The following is a 7969-nucleotide window of genomic DNA, read 5'->3' on the forward strand; positions in this document are numbered from 1 at the left end:
CATCATTGATACTGACATGAGTTAATCAGATTCACCAGTTGCTTCTGCTCTAGGTTTTCACTTACATACTTCACTGTAATTTTAATACTTGCATATACTTAGGATCTTAAAGACTAAAGAGACTCATGTTTGAAGCAATTATCTTTTTTTTCAAACACAGCATTTTTAATTTACATGTACTTATAGGAGTCTGTGTGAAATAATTTATAAAGTGGGTTCCTTTATCACTGAGTTTTCAAACTATTGTTCTAATACAATAGTTGTTGTTGTCTCCATTCAACTGCTTGTCTGGTTTTTTAGATGTTGGTCCATATACCAAAAATATGACCTTAAGGCACTCAACTGAGTTGCCTCTAGTACATTCACAAAGTTGTGATCAGCACCATCTAATTCCTGTTTATCTTATTTTTTATTATTTAAAAAGTGGAAAATACTATCTTCATTGATAAATATCATTTGGTCCTTCTGTAGTTCTTTTGCAGAAAGATGATGGGTCCATAATTTTCAAATGATGATAGGACTGTATCAACCAAAGAGTTTCCATAACAGTTTCCATAACAGCAGCAATTTCCTTGAACTGTCTGTAAAAATTCTGAAACTGAGGAATTATCATTTCAAAGGACTTGTTCTTTACTTGGCCGGAATGATCTGCCACTTTTAGCATTACTGCAATGTAAGGATACTTAAGTGATCTGCAACTTTCCAAGCTCACAGACATGCCAAGTTTCTACTGAAAATCTATAAGTTGGCTGGTGACTTCGGACTTAGCATCAAGGACCGGCTCAGTGGCCCTGGACCCCTCCATGGCTCCAGCACAGGGCCCTGTGGTGGTCCCAGGTGGATACGCCCCACCTCAGCACTTCTGCTTCCACTTCTGCCCTCTGAAGCAATTATCTTTAGAGTGTGAAGAGATAAGACTCGGCAATAAACTGTACTTAAAAATATATACATATATAATAAAAATGATATGTATTATTCACTTCCTACTGATAAAGTGTACTAGTATCCATTGTATATACATATATTTATGTGTATGTGTACATATATTTATGTATATACACACACACACACACACATATATATATATATATATATATCACAACACCAAAAACCAAAATAGAACAAATAGAACAAATATGCTGGAATAATGTCCCTTGCTACTATTAAAGTTATTTACAACTGGATATTTTGAATGTATGGCTTTTTATTAGCTCAAAAATCTTCAGAGTTTGAGTGCCATTTTGTTAGTTAAGAAGTGAATATTTGTTTTTCTTTAAACCTGAATGCTATAATCTTAACAGCAATGCAATTGTATTAAGAAATGGAAAAGAAATTAGGCCATGAAGACGGAGCCCTTGTGAGTGGAATGAGTGCTGTAATAAGGAAAGACGTCAGAGCGTTCTCCAGCTTTGCTTGTCTATGTGAGGACACAAGCTGAAATAAGACACTCATCAGAATGTGAACTGTGATCCTCAGATCTCAGCCACCTGAGTAGCTAGGATTACAGGCTTGAGCCATCAGGCTCCTGCTCAAAATAAGATCTCTATATCTTAAAATAGATATTCTTGCCTCATGCTGCCATTGTTCATATTCAAGTGAAGGAAAAATTAACAGTCACATTATTTCTCAACAAGAAAGATCACATAAATTCTTTCTTAGTCAGTAGGAAGAAAAAAATAAACCTTTACATATCCAGGGCTGGAAAATCCACATGGATCCCATCTCAGAGTTCTTTCAGAAAAAAAAAAAAAAAAGACTTATTGTCAAATAAGCACTAGCCTTGGGAGCGTAGCCATCTCATTCATATGTGCTATATTCAATACATGGGAACTGAGAGAAAAAAGTGTTTGACACACTTTGGTGCCAATGCTGAAGCTAAACTCAAGTGCCCCCCACCCTTCCCCTCTCACGCCTCCTCCCATTCTACCACTTGAGCCATGCCTGGACTTCGGGTTAATCCGAGATAGGAATCCTTCAGATTTTTCTGTCTGGCCTGACTTTGCACCTCAGAAATCAGATCTCAGTCTCCTTGGTAGCTATGTTCACAGGAGCCCTGATCACTGCTGCCCGTTTTGGCACACTTCTTAGCTAACAAAAATTTAAGACCCATTTATTTTAATAAAGTTATATTCTTTTAGAGAAATAATTAGAATCCATATCAATAAACATTTTTAGTTAACGAGTCAAAACTTCCTTAGTTCTTTACATACACTTAATTTCATCACACAGATTTTTAAGGAGAATTGGGGAAGGGGTGCAGGTTGAGACTGCATGGCCTATAGGAAGTGCTATTCAATTAAAAACAAAACTAATGAGAGCTAGAGGTGTGGCTTAGTGGAACAATGCTCACCTGACATGCCTGGGCCTTAGAATTGATCCTCAGTACTGAAAAATAAAAAAAAAAAAAGATCTTGAGCTGAAAGTGAAGTTTAAGTTATAGAACTCTTGCCTAGCCAAAAAGTTTTTCAGGGCTGGGGATATAGCCTAGTGGCAAGAGTGCTTGCCTCGTATACAGGAGGTCCTAGGTTCAATTCCCCAGCACCACATATACAGAAAATGGCCAGAAGTGGCGCTGTGGCTCAAGTGGCAGAGTGCTAGCCTTGAGCAAAAACAAGCCAGGGACAGTGCTCAGGCCCTGAGTCCAAAGCCCAGGACTGGCCAAAAAAAAAAAAGTTTTTCAGAAATATATATATTCTTCAGAAATATACATACATTTATATATTATATATTATATATACTTATATACATACAAACATACATACTTTTTCATATGCTTTTGGTCATATATATAAAATTTAAAAAAACATGAAAATGTATGAAGATGCAAACGAAGCAAGAATGAGTTGAAAGCGAGAAATAGGTTGAAATGTCATCAAGGAGAAAGAGTATGAGAAAGATAAGAAGAATTCCCAGTTTTAATGTTAGAAGAAGGTCCAAGATGACAGCTGTATATAGTAGATGTATGTAAATAGCAAACATTGCCAAGAGAACAAAGGGCTCAGAATGGTATGTCCCTCAGGGAAAGAATCAGACCAGATTTTCTGTTGTGCTTGATTTATGACTTTATTAAAGGAATTCTTTAAATGGGTAGAAGAATTTGGCAATTATTGGTAATAAGTACATATATATATATGTACATATATATATATATATATATACATATATATATAATAAGCAAACATGTAAAAAGAAGTTATGACCTCCAAGAAACAAAAATCTTCACAAGAAATAGACGATCATTTAATATACTCACAGGAATGTAGAGACTCAATATTTATTTAGTAAAAATTTTTCTCTAGATCAAAAGTGAGGAGAGATGGAAATTACAGGCACTAGTGCTGAGTGGTAATTTGATCATTATTATTCATAGATGGAACTCACAATTCCTACAGATGAGAAATCAAAAGCAGAAATACCAGGCTTTCTAATACAGAAATTAAGAGCTAACCAAAAGTCACCATCCCCAAGAGAAAATATAATTGAGAGGAGGGAGGGGTTTGTAGAGAGGCCTGGAGCTTATTATGGTGAACTTTTTTCTTTTAGATAGCTTTTTTGTGTACATGCATTTCTTTTGATAAAATATAATATAATTCATTTATCTAGTATAATAGTAGCTATAATAAGGACTTGCTTTCCCACACCCCTCTAGTGAGATGCCAGACACTCCAGAGTATGTTAAAAATGAAGGGAAGCAAAAACTTCATAAAATAGGAAAACCAGAATAGATTTGCTGCATTCAAACTGTGTAACCCACACATACACATCACATTATGATATGTTGTCCACAGTTGCCTAAGGCTCGTGGCATGCCATAAGGTACCCTTTGTCTTTAAATGAAATCTCCAAGGGTTAAAAAAAAAAATCTTAAAGCAGTTCCAGCATTCCTCAAAAGTCCCAACTCAAGGCAAACTCTTAGTTGTGAGGTCTAGTAAAAATAAAATAAATGATATGAAGAATAAGTAAATGTCACACTTCCAACATACAATGGCACAGAGTACAAATTTCCACTCCAAAGTAGAGAAATTGGCGCCTACAAAAGAGGGATCAGACAAAAACAAGACTTCAATCCAGCAGGTAAACATCAAGTCCTGGCTGCTCCCTGTCTAGCAGCTGAGGTACACAGTGACATCATGTCAGGTTAGCCTTTCCCCTCACACCTTAGCCTCTCATAAACTGCTGCAGGAACCTTGATCCTATCACACATTGCCTGGACTCCTGCTTCTCTTTGAAATTTGGTATAGGTTCTTGTGACCAAGTAATTCTTGAATTTTGGCAGGTCTTCAAAACCGACATTGGAATAATGCAGGGGCAAGGCCTGCCACCAGCCGGAACAGCATCAGGCTCCCCTTAACCCTGGGCTACAAGTCCTCTGGGTGCCTGGATGCTGCATATCAGGAAACACTTCCCTAGGTAAACCCTATGCCTACACCCCAATCTCTTTTTCAGGCCAAGTCTTTCAAAGGAGTTCCCTCATTTAATCCTTTTAGCCTATGGGAGCCAGTGAAATTCCTAAGATTCCTGCAAGGCATCCTGATTATTGCCATAGGGCAAGGTACTCAGCCTCTTCCTAAAAGCACTAATCCCTTAAGAAACCACAGCTTTCTGCATCCCAACTTGATGTGGAATTATCTAACCAAGCTGGAAGCTTTTCAGATCTTCATGTTCTGATTTTTTTCCTTCAGGTTGGAAGTTGTGAGCAATATCCATGCATGAATTCTGGACCACCTCAAAATTTCTTTATCATATTAGTCCATCACCTCTGGATTCCCACAAACTCTCAGGATGTCAACAAAACATTGATATGTTTTTGTTTTGCTTGGTTGTGTTCTGTTTTGTCAGAATATAGCAGGAATTGACCCATAGTCAGTCCCTAATAGGGTCTTTATTCCTTCCTGAAATCTTTGGGGAAAGATTTTTCTATCTGTATTCCTATAAGCATATTGGTATTTACAGCCACCATCATAATTAATTGCTTATTGATCTCTATTTAAATTTATTTTTATGAATTGACATCCAGAGAGGTTACAGTTACATGAATCAGGTAATGAGTACAATTAGTTTTGAACCATGTCTCTCCTTCCCTCACCCTCTCCCAGTTTCTCTTGCCCATCCCCACCAACAAGATATACAATTCATTTTCCACGTAGTGTCTAGTGAGTACCACTGTTGTATTTGTTCACCCTTTGTTTCACCTTTTCTGGGCCTCCCTTTCACAGCCCAAACACAAACAAACAAGACAAAAGGAAAAGACAGCAAAAACAGCAACTGAAAATATCTTGTTTCCTTTTCTTGGAGTTTATTTCATAGAATATGATGATATGCACTTAGCTATTGAGCCTTTGTCAACCATTCCTATGCATATCCTCCTTTGGCCTCAGTGTGTGAATGTTTACAGTCCTGTACAATTTATCATGCTCATTAATTTGTTTATAATATTTTATGTAAGGTAAAGAATACATAGCCATCAACAAGTGAAAAAACAAGTTAAGAAAATGTCCTTTGTTTCCCTATCTTTGGAGTTGGTTTCAGTATGTGTATTATTTTGTATATGTATATGAAGAGGCGCTTGAGTATTGCACCTTTGTGATTCTCTCCTCAAACTATCCTTTCTTTTTCTCACTGTGTGTGGATATCTAGAATTCTGTGTAACTTGTCATATCCCAGTGAGCTTAGACAAAGTTCTGCATATCAGGGAGAACACCAGGACCATTTATTGAAGACTGTCCATTCTGCAAGAGATGTTCTTTGTAACTTTCTCAAAAATTGGCTGTCTGTGGATTCAATTTGGTCCTATTAGTTTATATGCATTTTTATGCCAATCCCTCATTGTTTACATTATTATGCCTTTGTAGTAGAAAACTATAGTCATTTGCGTTTTTTTCTACAAGATGGCTTTAAATATTTGTTGTTTCTCTTCATGATTCCAAATACATTTAGACATTTTTAGCTTTTTGAATTAAAAATTTTATTGTTAAGATGATGTACAGAGGAGTTACAGTTACATACATAAGGCAGTGAGTACATTTCTTGTCAAACTTGATACCTCCTCCCTCATTTTTCTCCCACCTTCCCTCCTTCCTCAATCCCCCACCCCACCGCCAAATTGTACAGTTGGCTTACAACACATTGTCTTATAAGTATTGCTATGCATTAGTTTGCCTTTTACCCTTTGTCTCACCATTTTGATGTTCCCCTTCACTTCCCTGATTCAGACAAACATATATACAATACCTAGGGCACCAAAATCAAATACAGTGACAACAGGGGCTAAACCAGAGAGAAGGTAAACAAAAAAAGAAAGAATTCACATAGTGTATTAAAAATAACAACAACAATAAGTTGCTTTTTTCTATAACTTGAAGTTCATTTTGCTTAACCAAAGAAGTGAAAGACCTCTATGATGAAAACTTGAAAAACTTGCAAAAGGAAATTAAAGCAGAACTAAGGAAATGGAAAAACATCCCATGCTCCTGGATTAGAAGAATTAACATCATGAAAATGACAAAATTGCCATAGGCTATCAACAAATTCAATGCAATACCCATCAATATCCCAACAACATTCTTTAATGAAATAGAGGAAGCAATCCAATAATTCATATGGAACAATGAAAGATCACAAATAGCAAAAACAATCCTAAGCAGGAAGTACAGTGCTGGAGGAATATCAATACCAAACTTCAAACTCTATTACAAAGTGATAGTTAAAAAAGAAAAAGAAAAAAAAAAGAAACACAGCTTGGCGAACAGGCCCAAGGACCAATGGATTAGAACTGGAGACCCAGAAATGGACCTGCAGATCTATGGCCATCTAATCTTTAATAAGGGAGCTAAAAGAATAGGATGGAAGAAAAACAGCCTCACAGCCTCTTCAACAAATGGTACTGGCAAAATTGGTTAAACACCTGTAAAAAAAAAACAACAACAACAACAAAAAAAAAAACAACTAAAGCTAGATCCTAACATATTATCCTGCACCAGAATCAACTCTAAATGGATCAACGACCTCAAGATAAAAGCAGATACAAGAAGGAATAGGAGAAACACTTGGGTTCCTTGTTACAGGACAAAACTTTCTTAATAAAGGCCCAGAAATACAACAAATTGAAGAAAGATTGGACAAATGGTATTGCATGAAACTGCAGAGCTTCTGCATGCCAAAGGACATAGCTTGCAAGATAAATAGAAGGGCCACAGATTGGGAAGAAGATCTTGACTGGCCATACAACAGGCAAGGGCCTCATTTCTAAAACATACTTAAAACTCAAAAAGTTAAGTTCCCCCAAAATAAATCCTCAAAGAAACAACTTCCCCATTAATAAGTGGGTTAAAGACTTAAAGTTCTATGAATTCTATCATTGATATGTTGAAATGGATTGCATTGAATCTGTCAGTAGCTTTGGGTGGTCTGAGCATTTTCATAGTAATTATTCTTCCAAACATGAGTGCATCTATCTTTCATTCTTTCTGTCCTCTTCAGTTTCTCTCATGGATGTTTTATAGGTTTCATTATATAGTTCTTTCATGTCTTTAGATTTACTACTAGATATCTGTATAGCTATTGTAAATAGGATTTTGTGCTTAATTCCTATTTTAAACAATTCACTATTATCATATAGTAATGCTAATGACTTTTTATGTTGATTTATATCCTTAAGCTTTATACCTATGATTCTTCTTTAACATCTCTTTCTTTCCATTTTGTATTTTCTTTTTAGATTTTATAGAACAGGCCTGATGGAAAGAAGTCTCAGTGCCTCATGCAAGCTAGGCAGGAACACTGAGCAACACCTAAACCCTTTTCTGGAAATGCTTTTTCTTGCCTTCATTTTTAAAGGATAGCTTTGCTGGGTATAGTATCATCAATTGATAGATTTTCCCCCCCTTCAGTGCTGTGAAAATGTCATTTTTTTCTTATCTTATCTATAAGGTTTCTGCTACTAAGTAAAATATGCAGCCAGATTTATTTT

The 7969-nt window shown here is 36.1% G+C and overlaps 1 pseudogene; it reads right to left on the reverse strand.

Moving 5' to 3' along the window:
* Positions 1-439: 439 nt before the first annotated feature.
* On the reverse strand, positions 440-812 carry LOC125359785 (annotated as a pseudogene).
* Between the last annotated feature and the right edge of the window lie 7157 nt (positions 813-7969).

The sequence above is a fragment of the Perognathus longimembris genome, chromosome 11 (assembly GCF_023159225.1).
Source record: "Perognathus longimembris pacificus isolate PPM17 chromosome 11, ASM2315922v1, whole genome shotgun sequence".
Lineage (NCBI taxonomy): Eukaryota > Metazoa > Chordata > Mammalia > Rodentia > Heteromyidae > Perognathus > Perognathus longimembris.